Source organism: Chiloscyllium punctatum, chromosome 20 (assembly GCF_047496795.1).
Source record: "Chiloscyllium punctatum isolate Juve2018m chromosome 20, sChiPun1.3, whole genome shotgun sequence".
NCBI lineage: Eukaryota > Metazoa > Chordata > Chondrichthyes > Orectolobiformes > Hemiscylliidae > Chiloscyllium > Chiloscyllium punctatum.
This window is the reverse complement of record NC_092758.1, coordinates 50,988,976-51,005,388: the sequence shown is the minus strand read 5'-3', so window position 1 is coordinate 51,005,388 and position 16,413 is coordinate 50,988,976. Positions and strand designations below refer to the sequence as shown.

General features: G+C 40.9%; 1 long non-coding RNA gene across 1 annotated transcript; it reads left to right on the top strand.

Annotated features, from left to right (window-relative positions):
- Window positions 1-1,869: 1,869 nt before the first annotated feature.
- LOC140492114 (uncharacterized) lies at window positions 1,870-14,708 on the top strand. The gene is made up of 3 exons (XR_011963499.1): window positions 1,870-2,024; window positions 3,084-3,212; window positions 13,599-14,708. It is a non-coding gene; the product is annotated as an uncharacterized lncRNA (long non-coding RNA).
- Window positions 14,709-16,413: the final 1,705 nt, after the last annotated feature.

Sequence of the window (16,413 nt, the reverse complement as noted above, 5' to 3'; positions counted from 1 at the left end):
CTATCCTAGAGGAAGTATGTTGGATAGTTTTGACAGGTTTACCTCTGAATGAGAATATGTATAGGGTATAAGCAGGCAGGGAAAAACATAAGTTCTCAGTCTTGTGAAACAAGAGGTTCAGCTGAGCATGACTCAGATAAAAACTTGCAGTTAGCAATGGGATGTTGCAGGCAAGGATGATGGGTTAACAAGGTGGAAAAGCATTCATTCTGTAGACCCAGTTAACAAGGTGAGTTGGCATTCAGTATGTAACGTCAGTTAACAAGATGAAAAGTATACATTATGTGAAATCACCTGTTCATTGTGTAACAGCGGATGCTTAATCTTTACCGTTGATGCTCGCTGATTGTAACAGTCACCCAGTTATTACGTATGTTTCCTTATCTGGGTGCTCCTCCCTGTAAAATGACTACATAGTTCATTGAGAAACTGCTGTTCCAGAGAAGACCGTAAACTCATGTCTCTGTGTACATGGGCTATCGTTCTCTCTCCCTCTGTGTGGTACTAGGGCTGAAGTCCTCTGGGGTGGGTGTGATTGAGATTCATATCCTCTGTGCAGTACTGGGGTTCTAGAGCCCTGGGGTAGATTTGGGTTGACGTTAGAGTCCTCTGCACGGTACTGGGATTCAAGTCCCCTGGGTGGGTTTGGGATAAGGTTCGAGTCTTCTGTGCGGTATTGGGGTTCAAGTCCCCTGGGGTGGGCTTGGTTGAGATTCGGGTCCTCTGTGTAGTACTGGGGTTCAAATCCCCTGGGATGGGCTTGGTTGAGATTCGGGTCCTCTGTGTGGTGTTGGGTTTCAAGTTCACTGGGATGGGTTTGGGTTGAGGTTAGAATCTTTTGCACAGTACTGGGGTTTGAGTCCCCTGGGGTAGGTTTGGTTGAGGATTAAGTCCACTGCGTGGTACTAGGGTTCAAGTACCCTGGGGTGGGTGTGATTGAGTTTCAAATCCTCTGCAGGGTACAAAGGTTTGAATCCACTGGGGTGGGTTTGGTTGAGGCTCAGGTCCCCTGCACAGTACTGGGGTTCGAGTCCCCTGGGGTAGGTTTGGTTGAGGTTTAAGCCCTCTGTGTGGTACTGGGGTTCAAGTCTACTGGGTGGGTTGATTTGAGGTTCAAGTCCTCTGCACTGTGCTGAGGTTCAAGCTTTCTGTGTTTAAGTGAGCTTCGAGCTTTCTGTATTTAAGTAAAGTTCGAGCTCTCTGTGTTTAACTGGGGTTTGGGTTTTCTGTGCTTAATTGTGGTTCGAGTTTTCTGTGTTTAAGTGGGATTCGGTTTCTTTGCATTTCAGTGGGATTCAGGTTCTCTGTGTGTAAGTAGGGTTCGGGTTCTCTGTGTTTAAGTGGGGTTCAGGTTCTCTGTGTTTAAGTGGAGTTTGGGTTCTCTATATTTATGTGGGGTTCGGGTTCTCTGTGTTTCAGTGGGATTCAGGTTCTGTGTATTAAGTGGGATTTAGGTTCTGTGTATTTAAGTGGGATTCGGGATCTCTGCGTTTAAGTGGGATTCAGGTTCTCTGTGTTTAAGTGAGATTTGGGTTCTCTGTGTAAATGAAATTTGGGTTCTCTGTGTTTAAGTGGGATTTGGGTTCTCTGTGTTTCAGTGGGGTTCGGTTCTCTGTGTTTCAGGGGATTCAGGTTCTATGTACTTAAGTGGGATTCGGGTTCTCTGCGTTTAAGTGGGATTCGGGTTCCCTGTGTTTGCGTGGAGTTTGGGTTCTCTGCGTTTAAGTGGAATTTGGGTTCTCTGTGTTTACGTGGGGTTCAGGTTCTCACTGTTTAAGTGGGGTTTGAGCCCCCGTGAGGAGCAAATTGAGAATGCGGTTAAAGTCCCCTAGTGGCGAAATTTGAGGCTCTGTGAGTCTTTGTTCTGGGGGAAGAGAGTGGCTTGGATTGTGGCTCCATGTGGTCCGCTGCAAGGGCTTTCTCTTTTCATAAGTGTAACTTCGGTGAGAGGATGCAAAATAACCCCGAGAAAACGCTGAAATTAAGGCTGCACCAATACCTGGGTTGAAAAGGGAAGCTTCAATGTAAATTGTGCCATGCTGAGAGGGTTTGATGTTTAAAAATTTTGGTTTGTTAAAATCCTGTTTCAGAAAATCCCATTAAGTAACTGTTTTGCCTTGTTTGAATTCGGATCTCAATTCAATGTGTTTTGTGGACTTTGTAATGGGGCAGATTTTGTTTTTACATTGAAATTGCACAACGTTATGTCCTTTTTAAAATAATCAAACATTTAACCTTAAAGTAAATTCATTGAGTGCCTTGAATCCCTGATTTGTTTGAAATTCTACAATGCCTGTTTAAAAAAAAACAACTGTTGGGTCACTGGTTATGTTTTAGCCAGATGAGACTATTGTATTAAAATATCTTTGCTGCTGTGTTTTTAATCCAGAGTGTTCGCAAAAAGAAGACTGCATTTTTAGTCTGATGTTTTGTTAATATTCTCTGGAGAATATTAGAATGTAAGGCTGAGCTGCTTAAATTCTGTTAATTATTGTTAAGACTTCATTGACCCCCTTCATATTGCAAATTCAAAGAATGTTTATCTCTACCAAAATTGGCACTGTTATTCCGACTGTTTTATTTGGGAAGTTTCATTTGGAGAACATATTTTAAACTATCCAACATTTGTTTCCCATGAACATTTGAGATTTAAATCTGAACTGAAACTGCCTCTTCAATTGCTAAAGCACAGGAAACATGTTTTCTTGCTGTTCCAGACTTTTGAAATACTTTTCCTGACAGCTTTCATATTAGCCAAGTATCAATTTGTTAAAGGAAAATAATCTTTGACTAACTTGAATGGTGTACCCAAGGGTTTGATTTTAGGACCACTGATTGTTGTTTATAATTGACTGAATTGTTTAGACAGTACAATTTAGAAGTTTATGGATTGTATAAAACTTGATACTGCCATAAATAGTGAACAGAGTAACAGACTTCAAGAATTCAAAGAATGTTGAATTAGGCAGATACAATTTAGTGTAGTTAAATGTGTGACTGTCTTCATACTGATAACCACCTTGGCAAGGAAGGAATGAGAGAGTAAATGCAAAGATACTCAGCAGCTAACATCTTCTCTAAAGTTTCTCCATTCAAAGGTAAAGCACGCCTTCGGACCATGGCCCACCCTTCCACAACCTGATCCAACAGATTCAATCAGCTCCCCACTCATGAGAATGAAAAATAAAGAAGCTAGCAACAGTGAAGAGGAGGTTGGTATGCTTTTTGTCAGTGGCCTTCCTATGGACATTAAACCACGTGAGCTTTAGCTTGTTTTTCAGTCATTTAAGGGATATGATGGTTCACTGATCAAACTAACATCACAACAGCCAGTTGGCTTTGTTACATTTAACAGCTGAGCGGGAGCAGAAGCAGCAAAGAATGCTGCATGCACCTATCCTGCAGCTGCAGCTGTAATAATGCACACTCAGATACACCGGTGTCCTCCATCTGAAGCATCTCATAAGTGCGGAAGTCTCATCAGTTTTATGAAGCACTTAACTGCCCTTATCCAAGCAATCAGTTTTCTCCATGGAGTGGTGTGCAAGGACAGACTGAATTTTGTTTTAGGTTAGATTTTAGTGAAGGAGATTTTGGAGAACTGGCTCATTTCCACTTTAGGGAGAGGCTGAACAGGCTGGAGCTGTTTTCCCTGGAGCATTGGAGGCTGAGGGGTGACCTTAAAAAGGTTTACAAAATTATGAGGGGCATGGATAGGGTAAATAGGCAAAGTCTTTTCCCTGGGGTCGGGGAGTCAAGAACTAGAGGGAATAGGTTTAGGGTGAGAGGGGAAAGATATAAAAGAGACCTACGGGGCAACTTTTTCACACAGAGGGTGGTACGTGTATGGAATGAGCTGCCAGAGGAAGTGGTGGAGGCTGGTACAATTGCTACATTTAAGAGGCATTTGGATGGATACATGAATGGGAAGGGTTTGGAGGGATATGGGCCAGGTGCTGGCAGGTGGGATTAGATTGGGTTGGGATATCTGATCGACATGGATGGGTTGGACCGAAGGGTCTGTTTCCATGCTGTACATCTCTATGACTCTATGACTTGGAAGGGATGGAGTGGTCATTAAAGACTGTGGATTTAAGAACTTTAATGGTGAATTTTTTCCACATGGGAGGATTCTTCAAACTTGAATTACTGTAACGGGCTAGTAATTTTTGTTGTTATAATTATTGAATGCTGTGTCAATAAATTGCTTAAATACAAGCTGTCAGAGTCTTATGAAAGCTGGTAGTGTCATTGATGATCATGAAATGATAAAAGGAGGGAATGAGAATGTGTATAGGTATAAGCAGGCAGGGAAAGAGTTAAGTTCTGAGTTTTGTAAAACAAGAGGTTCAGCTGAGCATGACTCAGATCAGATAAGAACTTACAGTTAACAATGGGGTGCTGCAGAAAAGGGTAATGGGTTAACAAGGTACAAAAGCATTCATTATGTAGAGCCATTTAACAAGTTGGCGTAGCATTCAGTATGCAACATCAGTTAACAAGGTGAAAAGTATTAATTATGTGAAGCCAGTTATTCATTGTGTTACAGCAGATGGCTTAATCTTTACTGTTGATGCTCACTGATTGTAATGGTCACCCAATCAATATGTATGTTGCCTTATTGGGATGCTCCTCCCGGTAAGATGACTATATAGTTCATTGAGAAACTGTTGTTCCGGAGAAGACCATGAACTCATGTCTCTGTGCACATGGGCGATTGTTCTCTCTCCCTCCAGGGCTTCGAATAAAGATGAAGGAGGTATAACTATATTGTGTCTCTGAGCGTTTTGCTTCGAATGAGGGGAGGAACAGGACGACATGTGGGCTCTGTTTGTACTGTTTATAATGTGAATAGACTTTAGACTTTGTTCAAGAAGTGAACTGATATTTCTGACAGTGAAAACAGACCTTTAAATCTGGCCATTTCAGCACCATCTTTCCTTTGGCTTGAGCGGTAGGTTCAGTTCTAGGCAACTCACCCTCCAAGAGATGCAACTCTTATTTTCCAGCATATTTAGATTAGAGGCAGGATCACAATGTAGGGAATATTCCCAATTCCTCATTCTCACCTCCCTGAAGAAAGCATCATGTATAGAGTTAATCATTTGTGGCCTGGCATTTATAATTGCACTGGCTAAAAGCTTTGAAATTTCAAAAAAGCACAATTGTTAAAAATGTTAATCAGTACGTTGGCATTCTTTGTCATGAGGGAAAGTATTATTTTCCATGGCTGCCCTTATGAACCTTTGTACTGTGGTAGAATATTTCCTTGTTTGCTCCTAATTGAGTTTTGTATGCTTTTAATTTATTGTTGCATAACTTTGCCTTTGTGCTATTTCTGCTAGGACTTGATGCAACTTTTTATTTACACAAGCTTTAATTTAAATTTCATGTTATTTGTGAGGTATTTTCATGGTGATATCACAAATATCTGGTTTATAATTTATTTAGCTCTCAATGTGGTCAATATTAGGTCTCATTTATCAATGTCCTTTTGTTTGAATAAGACAATTGCTCCACAAGTACTTCACATTTGTGTTTTTTTGGTGGATGGTAAGGTCAGAAAGTTTTGGAAATGTTACTTAAAGCTTTTAGCTGGAGCTTTCAATGAGGTTAAACACACAGAACAGGTTCACAAACACCTGAAATGTAGAAAAAAACAGGTTGATCTTATAGTTTGAGATCCTTCATTAGGACTGATGTTTTCTTGCAATAAATGAGCTCTATGGCATGACATAATCTTTATTATACATTATAATTACAGCATGAAAGGAACAATTTTCAGTGATATATGGGAGTTTAGGAACTGCAAACAAATACAAAGAATACCAGCTGATTTGGATACATTGAGAGAATGAACCCATGCGTAACAAATATTCTTCAATATGGACACATTAGTGCATTTTATCTAGCTCAGAGTAATTCAGGAAAATATCTGCTTGCAGGTTGTACAGCAAGAGAGGATTTAAAGTTGTTGGGTCAGGGAAAGTTTCATAACTGATAAAATTTAATGATCTTAATTAATAGTAAGAAGCCATTTGAAAAGAAACCTGGTAAGAAAGATACAATATGAAGTCAGGAAAACAATGCTTAGTTCATCAGAGTGTCCGGGAGAGTCTGTGATACCCAGTTGTAGATTTTGTGGCTATGCAGTTAACCAGATTTTATTGTTGTGATAACATAAACTTTACAGCACCATGATTTAAAGCAATAAATATTTGGACTGGTTAGCAATAGATGAATTAAAAGTCATAAGTATGAAACCTAGAAATAAGTAGATTCAAAGGTAGGACTGACTTCTTTTCATAGATTTGTCACGTCTGTAATAGATTACCAGAACATATAGCAAGAATGGCTCGATTGAAAACCTTGAAAAATAAACTGAGTTTCTGACAATGGAGAGTTATGGAAAGTAGTTGAGTTCACAGCTGTGATTATTGATGTTGTCCCCTGCAATTTGCTTCCCTTTCTTTTGGAGATCATGAAGGAATGTCACAAAAGATTTTTCAAACCAACCTTTTTACTTCCAGATGAGGTTGTGACTTGGCTGTGTTACTCAATGTTCGAAGTAGGTGATTATTAGAAGCAATGGGAATGATAATCCTGATGGCCCTCACTTGTTTTTTTTTCTTTCATATGCTTGTATTCTTTGATTTTCTTTAAGTATTCTTATTTTCCATATCACTGATCTGTAAATGATTCATATTTATCCTATTGGAAGTAATTACTTTGGTTGATTTGAGGAATCTGTTTGTTTTTACAGTCTATTTACTTCCTTATAGTGTTAAGCTATTAAAACTCCAGGACACTCTGGATTGTTAATCTGAGTTCCTTCAGTTTGTTGTGAAAGTGTAGAGGTGTACTGTACCTTTAGAAGAGTTGAAAAACTAGCAAAGACTGACAAAGCACAGAGAGCCCTGAACAAGGTAAATAAAACTTGGTCGATACAAATAGCTGCAGTTGAGTTGCCATGAGACAAAAAAAAATCAAATTCGGCCAATCAGTTTAAATTATGCTCCAATGTACCAAAATCCAATTAAATTTCAATTTAGTATTTTGATAATATTAAAATCAATGAAACAATCTGATGTTTTGGGGTATAAAACCAGACATTTTGAACAGTTAGGGAGAGAATTGCCGAAGACCAACAAATGTAGACTGCTAGCTGAAGAGCTCTCTGAAAGGTACCTGTCTGTGGAGGAGTGCGCACCAGAACATTGAGGCTGATCTGGAGAGAATTTTCAAAGGAGAATCGGCATAGCTGACTGGTTTTGAAACGTGATTATTTTATTTTTGTAAATCTTAATTGGGATCTCTTTTTATCAAACCGGTAATGTAGAGTGGGAGGTAAAAGATAGGTTTAAGAGAAAGGAATTGTAAGTAAGCTATTGGTTTTAATATTCTTTGTTGGACTTTAAGAATAAAGTTGTTAATTGTTACTTTAAATAGTGACCTCTGGGATAGTTCTTCGTCTCTTGAATTTTAACAATTTACAGCACGGGGGAATCTTTTCTGTGTGGCTAGTGTAAATGAGCAGAGGGTTTACCCCGTGTTATAACAAGGTTAATTTAGGTTTATTTTATCTTAAATCTATGATGTTTTCAATTTTCTGATCTATAACAATTTATTTCTGTGAGGTGTTGCAAGGAAACCGTAGACAAACCAAATTATAGAATCATAAAATTCTGAAAGTGTGGTAGCAGGCCATTCAGCCCATCAAGTCCACACCAACCCTGCAACGAGCATCCCACCCAGCTCCAGATCCCTACTCTATCCTTGTAATCCTGCATTTCCATTGGCTAACCCACCTAACCTACACATCCCTGGACTCTATGGGCAATTTAGCATAGCACATCTACCTAATCTGGATATCTTTGCACTGTAGGACGAAACTGGAACAGCTGTAGGAAACCCATGTAAACATGTTGAGAATGTGCAAACTCCATGCAGACATGGAATCGAAACCATGTCCCCGGCATTGAGGCAGCATTGCATGGCTGTGTTTTGTTTGTTTGCGATTTTACTGGTGAATGTTAGCTGCTGCTTTGTTTCCATGCTGTGATTTGATTGTATGGTAATTAGTCTGGAAATAATAGTGCAAATTCTTTACAGGCTGGCATCTACTGCTGGAGATTTTAGGTAACTGTCAGATATTACAGAAACAAGATTTTCATTAGACTGATTTTCAGAATATTTTTGTTTAAGCATATTTAATATAAATAAGGATTTTGTGATAAATAGGTTATGTTGTAATTTTTTCAACATTTATATCTCTATGGAAAATAGTTTTCCATGTTACTCTATTATATAAATGCAAACACCATGAACACATGAATAAATATTTTAAAAAATTGACTTAAAATAAGTGGGATATATTTCATTAGCATCATTAGCTGTATTTCAGCAACTGGTGTAAAATTAATTGTTGAAAGTGTAGTGAATCTTTTTAGTTATATTGGGCAGGGATACATTCCAGTTACACTGATACCATAAGAAACATGGAGTCACACCATCAATGTTGGACCTCTATCAGCAAATTTTAACATATAGGGTGCCAGATCTTAACATCATTATTAATGTCACTAGATGTACCATATTGTGTAAGTATTAGCCACCCTTACTGGAAACTAAACAAATACATGGGTAATAGTTCAACATTGTGAATGTACACCACAGTTCACGTATAAAATTGCAGAATGGTGTTTAAAAGATGCAGAAGAGAAGGAGAGGTTTGTTTTGTCTACTTTGGCCAGTATCTACTCTTACTCTCAGCACTCTTAGAAAGGTAATGATTCCTTCCCAGGATCTAATTTCACAGAAGGTGCCAAGGCCCCTTTTCTTTCTGCCATCTCTCCCCCAACCCCACAGCAAAATAATCTGAATTTAGAATGGAACAGATGGAAGAAGATTTATTTGCAATTAACACACTTTGGAGGTGTAACGTCACCAACAACTCTTTTGTACCTGAGGTGTAATGCATCATAGTGAGAGATGAGATAAACCATGTGTTCAACAGCTGGAAACTTAGCAATAGCTGTGCACACAAACTCCATGTGCAGGTTTTGAACACTTCAGTAGTCACTGCATTTGTGCCTGGATATAAAAGACATGTCAGAATAGAATGGTGGTTCTGTATTAAGAATTTAACTGGGATGTGGCCTATTTAAAAATGCTCCAGAAAACACATACTTGGAATTGAAACTGTGCCTCTAAATTCATTATTCCAGGTGTTGGGATTTTCATCATGAACAATACGAATTGCAATTACTTTCTTATCAAGAATGTTAAATAATAAAACTCTGCTGTTGATTTTAAATTATACCATGAAGTGTGTACAAGCATGTAATTGCATACAACGTACAAAGGAGGAAATGGTAAAATTTAACTAACAGCTGAATTTCTCCAAAATTTGGATATGTGTTAATTTCCGAGAGTGTCACTTCGTGAGTGCCAGCTTTTACACTGCTCACCACAATGTGCATGTACTGTGCTTCTATGGAAAAGCTCTCAAGCTATCTTGTGCTCACCAGTGGCAGAGGTGCTCACTGTTGCCAGGACCTTCTGGTTTCCAGCTGACACTGCCATACTTAAACCTGAGCTGTACAATCTTTGCAAGCCAGGAACTATCTTCCACAGTTTCAAAGTGGGAACAGCTACTCTGGAAATGGCCAGTACAGACAAGTTAGTTCCTTGTTTAGCTGCCAGGGATCTAGTGGTCAAACTGGTGCAGAGGAGGGCCATCCTCTTACCTCAGGTCTGTCAGAGGAGACCAGAGCACCACCAGCCTGATCTAAAATTACCACTTCAATGGTCCAGAGGAATGCAGAGCAATGTTGCAATAAGGTTAATAACCACTCACTTGGGACACCAACTCTCCAACTACACCAACACTAACAGCTGTGCCAGCCACTTTCATCTCATTCAATCCCCTGCCCCCATTACAATGCAGGAGAAAACAGCCCACAAAAGGACAAAGGAGGCCGAGGCAGCTGGTAGACTGCCCATACTTCATCTGCTCACCTCCATGAGGGAATAATCTTGTTTTACCAATGGAGGACTGTGAACACCCTCCATTTCCCAGTAACTAAGTAAGATTCATTGTTAAGTGCTGCACTGTTCCCCCATTAACACCACTCTGAATGTATTCTTAACAAGCCAAATTTATAGCTCTATTTCTGATCTCATTCACTGTCTTGTCTCCTACAGGCACCAATGACATCTGCCTACAGACAGTTCTTCTATAACACAATGGTTTTGTTCTCAAGCAAACCCGTGTTATGGAAAAATCATGCTTTAGAAATAGCATTTAAAGTATTAGTGATATAATTGCATAACAGCCAACACACGTTTGAAAAGTTCGGACTTTAGAAACAGTGTCCCCAATTCATCAGTTGCGTTATAATGAATTTCTGTTAACAAAACGTCTGTTAGAGAAGAATGACCAATAGTTTCCGTCCTGAACAGACCAGTCCCTTCAGACAACATCTCCCCCTCCATTCTGAGGAAAATGGCACAGTCCCCTCAGCAGAAGCACCAGCAAGGCTCTCCATCAACTCAGATACTGACATCTCATACAACATATGAAATCGGAGCAGAAGTAGAGACCTGGAGAAGATGCAGGAGAGACAAAGACCCAAGGGCACATCACTCAAGGGCAGACCTCTCAGCAGTGGCCAGGACCAGGGACGCAAGATGACCAGGAAATAGATAGGGCATGTCAGAAAGGCAAGGTCACGGTGACCATAGGGGACTTCAACATGCAAATGAACTGGGTGAATAATGTTGCCGGTGAATCCAAAGAAAGGGAATTCATGGAATGCTTATGGGATGGCTTTTTGGAACAGCTTGTGATTGAGTTCACAAGGGAGTAGGCTATTCTGGAATTAGTGCTACATAATGAGCCAGACTTTATAAAAGATCTTAAAGTAAGGGAACACCTACGAGGCAGCGATCATAATATGGTAGAGTTCAGTCTGCAGTTTGAAAGAGAGAAGGCAAAATCGGATATAATGGTGTTACAGTTAAATAAAGGTAATTACAGGGGCGTGAGAGAGGAACTGACAAAAATCAACTGGAAGCAGAGCCTAGTGGGGAAGACAGTAGAGCAACAATGGCACAATGGCAGGAGTTTCTGGGTGTAATTGAGGACACAGTAGAGAGGTTCATCCCAAAGAAAAGAAAGATTATGAGGTGGTGGTGGGGGGGGGGGGGGGGGGGGGGGGGCGCAGAGTAAATTAGACAGCCATGGCTGACAAAAGAAGCCAGGAAACATTTCAAAGAAAAAGAGAGAGCCTATAAAGTGGCCAACAGCATTGGGAAATCAGATGTTTGGGAAGACTGAAAAACAGAGGATAACGAAGAGAGAAATAAGGAAGCAGAGGATCAAGTATGAAGGCAAGCTAGTCAGTAATATTAGAAATAATAGTAAACGTTTCTTTCAATACATAAGAAACAAATGAGAGGTAAAAGTAGAAATTGGGCTGCTCTAAATTGATGCAGGAAGACTGCTGACAGGAGATAAGGAAATAGCTGAATAACTTAATAAGTACTTTGTGTCAGTCTTCACAGTAATATCCCAACAATTAAGGAGAGTCAAGGGGCAGAGTTGAGTTTGGTAGCCATTACAAAAGAGAAAATGCTAGAAAAACTAAAAGATCTAAAAATTGATAAATCCCCAGGTCCTGATGGGCTAGATTCTAGTGTTCTGAGGGAGGTGGCTGAAGAAATAGTGGAGGCACTGGCTGCAATCTTTCAAAAATCACTGGAGTCAGGGAAAGTCCCAGATGCTCGGAAAATTGCTGTTGTAAGCCTCTTGTTCAAGAAAGGATCAAGACCAAAAATGGAAAATTATAGGCCAATTAACCTAACCTCGGTTGTAGGCAAAATGCTAGAATGCATCATTAAGGATGAGATTTCTAAATTCTTGGAAGTGCAGGGTTGGATTAGAACAAGTCAGCATGGATTTAGTAAGGGGAGGTAAAAGCCTGTTAGAATTCTTTGAAGAGGTAACAAGTAGGTTAGACCAGGGAAACTCAGTGGATGTTATCTACCTAGACTTCCAAAAGGACTCTGATAAAGTGCCTCACGGGAGGCTGTTGAGTAAAGTGAGGGCCCATGGTGTTCAAGGTGAGCTACTGGCATGAATTGAGGATTGGCTGTCCGACAGAAGGCAGAGAATTGAGATCAAAGTTTCTTTTTCAGAATGGCAGCTAGTGACAAATGGTGTCCTGCGGGGTTCAGTGTTGGGGCCGCAGCTGTTCACTTTATATATTAATGACCTGGATGAAGGGACTAGGGGCATTCTGGTGAAGTTCACCAATGGTAAGAAGTTAGGTGGACAGGCAGGTAGTTCTGAGGAGTGGGGAGGCTGCAGAAAGATTTAGACAATTTAGGAGAGTGTTCCAAGAAATGGCTGATGAAATTAAATGTGAGCAAATGTGAGGTCTTGCCCTTTGGAGAAAAAGAATACAGGCATAGACTATTTTTTAAACTGTGCAGGTTCATAGCTCCTTGAAAGTGGACTCGCAGGTAGATAGGATAGTGAAGAAGGCATTTGGTATGCTTCCCTTTATTGGTCAGAGTATTGAATACAGTAGTTGGGAGGTCATGTTGCCAGCGGAGATTCACACGGATGACCCCTGGAATGGTAGGCCTGACATATGGTGAACAGCTGAGGATCCTGGGATTGTATTCATTCGAGTTTAGAAGGTTGAGGGGAGATCTAATAGAAACTTACAAGATAATGCATGGCTAAGAAAAGGTGGACACTGGGAATTTGTTTCCGTCAGGTGGGAATACTAGGACCTGAGGGCACAGCCTTAGAATTAGCCTTACTTCCACTCCTATGTCTTATGGTCTTACAGAGAGAAGAGATCACCCTTAGAACTGTGATTAGGAGGAATTTCTTCAGCCAGCAGATTGTTAATCTGTGGAACTCATTGTCAGAGAAGGCTATGGAGGCCAAGGTATTGATTGTATTTAAAACGCAGATAGATAGGTTCTTGATTAGTAAGGGGAGCAATGTTTACAGGGATAAAGCAGGAGAATGGGGGTTAAGAAACATATAGATCATGGAAGCAGGCCATAAGGCTCATCAGGTCTACACCAACCCTCTGATGAGCATCCTATCTAGACTCACCCATCCCTGTAACCCTGCATTTCCCCTGCATGACTAATCCATTCGGCTGGATATCCCTGGACACTATGGCCAATTTAGCATGGGCAATCCTAACCTGCTCGTCTTTGGACTGTGGGAAAACTGAAGCACCCAGAGGAAACTCACGCATACACATGGAGAATGTCCGAACAGTCACCCGTGACTGGGATAGAACCCAGGTCCCTGGTGCTGTGAGGCAGCAGTGCCAACCCCACTGAGCTACTGCACTGCACCCACTGAGCCACCATGCCACCCCTGATCATATTAGCCATGTTCAAATGGCAGAGCAGATCTGATGGGCTAAATGGCTTACTGTTGCTCCTATATCTTATGGTCTAATTTGGCTCCTCAACCTGGTCTCCCATTCAATCATGGTTGATCTGTTTGTGTCTTGGTTCCACATTTTCATCTACCCTCATTAACGTTTGATCCTTCCACACAGCAAGATTCTACCCAGGAGGAGCAAACTACGGCAGATGCTGGAACTGAACTGAAAACGAGGAAATGTTCTCTCCATGGATGCTGCCTGACCTGCTGTGATCCATCCACCTCTGAGGCAGAGAGTTTCAAAATTTCAGAATTCTCTGAGAGAAAAGAATTCTCCTACAATCTGCCCTAAAATAATTACTTCTAATTTTAAAACAGTGCCTCCTTGTTTTGGACTCACCCAAAAGAGAAAACATCCTTCCAAGTCCGCTTTGTCAAGAGCATTCAGGATCTTATACACTTCAATCAAGTTACGTTTCATTCGTCTAAACTTCAGCGGAAAAAAGCCTAGCATGTCCAACCTTTCCTGATAACCCACTCATTTTATGTATCAATCTAGTAAACCTTCTCTGAATTATCTTTATCCTGCTCTTTAAAGCATTCTTGTGGCAACATCACTGGCCCATCTCCATACCTGGAAAGAAATGCTGCAGGTTACTGGCACTCAGAGGGTTGCTTTAGATCGAGCAGGAGAGGACTTCTGGTATTGACCATTAATAACATTTTCAAAATGCATCAAAAACCAACAGAGCAGCAGCAGGCAGGCTTGCCAATGACACTCAGTAAACTGAATGTAAGTTTGGAGGAGTCCATCAATGCCAGCCGTATTGTGGTGGCTCTGTAATGTGTGCATTTGGTTGTCTTCATGGCAAGGTTGCTGACTGTCATTGAGTTCCAGTACCAGCACACACAATAACTGCCAGATATGTGCACAGATCTGCAGTCACTGGTTCGCAACACCAGTAACAAGGTGACAGAGGATCAAAGGACCTTGATCATTCGAGGTGCCCCTTTCACACATAGTTACTCCTTTGGCTCAACGTCTCCTGGCACTACCTTATCTCTATGCATAGTGCCCCCCCCCCCCCGCCCCCACCAAAAGTCTCCTCACACAATGGTGCTGAGTTGCCTTGTCCCTCCACCATCATTCAGTTTACCTCCTGTATCATGATGCAAGTTCAACAAATAAGTAACTATCAGTTCATCTTACATCTTCAGCTATGTATTCTTGTCAAAAAGTGTGGTACTGGAAAAGTATGGCAGGTCAGGCAGTATCTGAGGAGCAGGAGAGTCTACGTATCGGGCATAAGCCCTTCATCAGGATGATTCCTGAAATGTTGACTCTCCTGCTCCTCAGATGCTGCCTGGCCTGCTGTGCATTTTCAGTGCCACACGTTTGACTCTGATCTCCAGCATCTGCAGTCTTTACTTTCATCCAGCTGAATTATTGTCAATTTATCTTTGATTTTATTGTCATGTGTACTCAAGTACAAAACTACTAGAGAACAGTGAAAAGTGTATCATGCTGCCACACAAGGCACCATCTGAGGTTCAAGTACCTAGGTACAGAATGTTAAGGATCAAGGTAGACAGAAAAAAACAAAGTTAAAAGTTAAACATTGTAGTGATTATAGTACAGGGACACCTTCATAGATTTAAATAGAAAATAAAGAAAAAAAGCTGCAAGTTCAAACATTATAGTCTTTCTTAAGTGCTTAGCCACGATGGGACAGCACTTCGAGCAATCACCTTGAGACCAAAAGTCTACGCTGAGGCTATACTGGGCTGAGAGGACATTATGCTAGGCCACCAAGAGAGCAGCACACTGGGCCAGGAGACTGCCACACTGGACCGAGAGAACGCCACACTGGGCACTGAAAGGCCAACAACTCAGGCCGAGAGATCAACACGCTGAGCCGAGAGATCGCCACACCGGGCCATCTGCAGCCCCAGTAAGGAAGCTGAGCCCCTCTTAGGGCTACACCATGTTCTAACCCTGTCTGAAGGAAAAGTATTCTTCCCGTTGCATCCGTGCTGACATGAAACATTGTCAAGATTAAATGAGGAGGCTTTCATCAGTTTGTAACCTTCAATTTTATTAAATTGGAAAAATGAACTAAGAACAAACAGAGCAATTGCTTTTGCATTTGGAATTAAATAAGGGTTGTTCGTCTCAACAGTATGAATAGATTTGCAGACAGTGAAAGTTTTTTTTATTTCAAAAATATATTTTATTCATAAAACAGCTTTATTTACATATATAGTCACTAGAGCGGTTTGATTCTGTACACAGTCTCTACACATATATAACAAACACACTCAAAAGCATTTTTTAATTATACAAGACCATATTAACATACTTTTGAGGCACCAGGGTCATCCAATAACTGAACAGATCCCCATTGTACCTTGGTAAATGGTGGTCTTTGCCCACTGCACCTTGGCAGCAGCTGCCCCAAGCTTCAGTGTGTCCCTTAGAATGTAATCCTGGACCTGAGAATGCACCAGTCTGCTACACTTGGTGAGGTCAACTCCTTGCTCTGGAAGACCAACAAGTTTCGGGCAAACTAAAGTGTGTCTTTCATTGTGTTGATGATCTTCCAGGCATAGTCAATGTTCAGTGAAAGAAGACCTTGTGTAACTTGGTCCAATGAAAGCAATTGGCAACTAAGTCCTGTCTGCAGAGGCCAATGATTCTACTCTGTAGCAGCATGGTGGTGATGTTGCTTTTGATTAATGTCCTCTTTTCCCTGCTTGGAGTTGTCATGATCACAGGTCAGAACCCTATAGTACTGTGAACATTTTAAATTTATAATTCTGAAATCTATTTTTTTAAAAAGAGGGCTGATAGGACCAAAAATGGATCTGGGTGTAAATTAAGTGGCTATTTGGAGGGAGAGACCCACAGAATGTCATACCTGTGGATGCAAGGGAGCTTCAAACAATAGCCCTTTAAAGAGGGCAATAAGTAGGTATAGAGGTTGAATCAG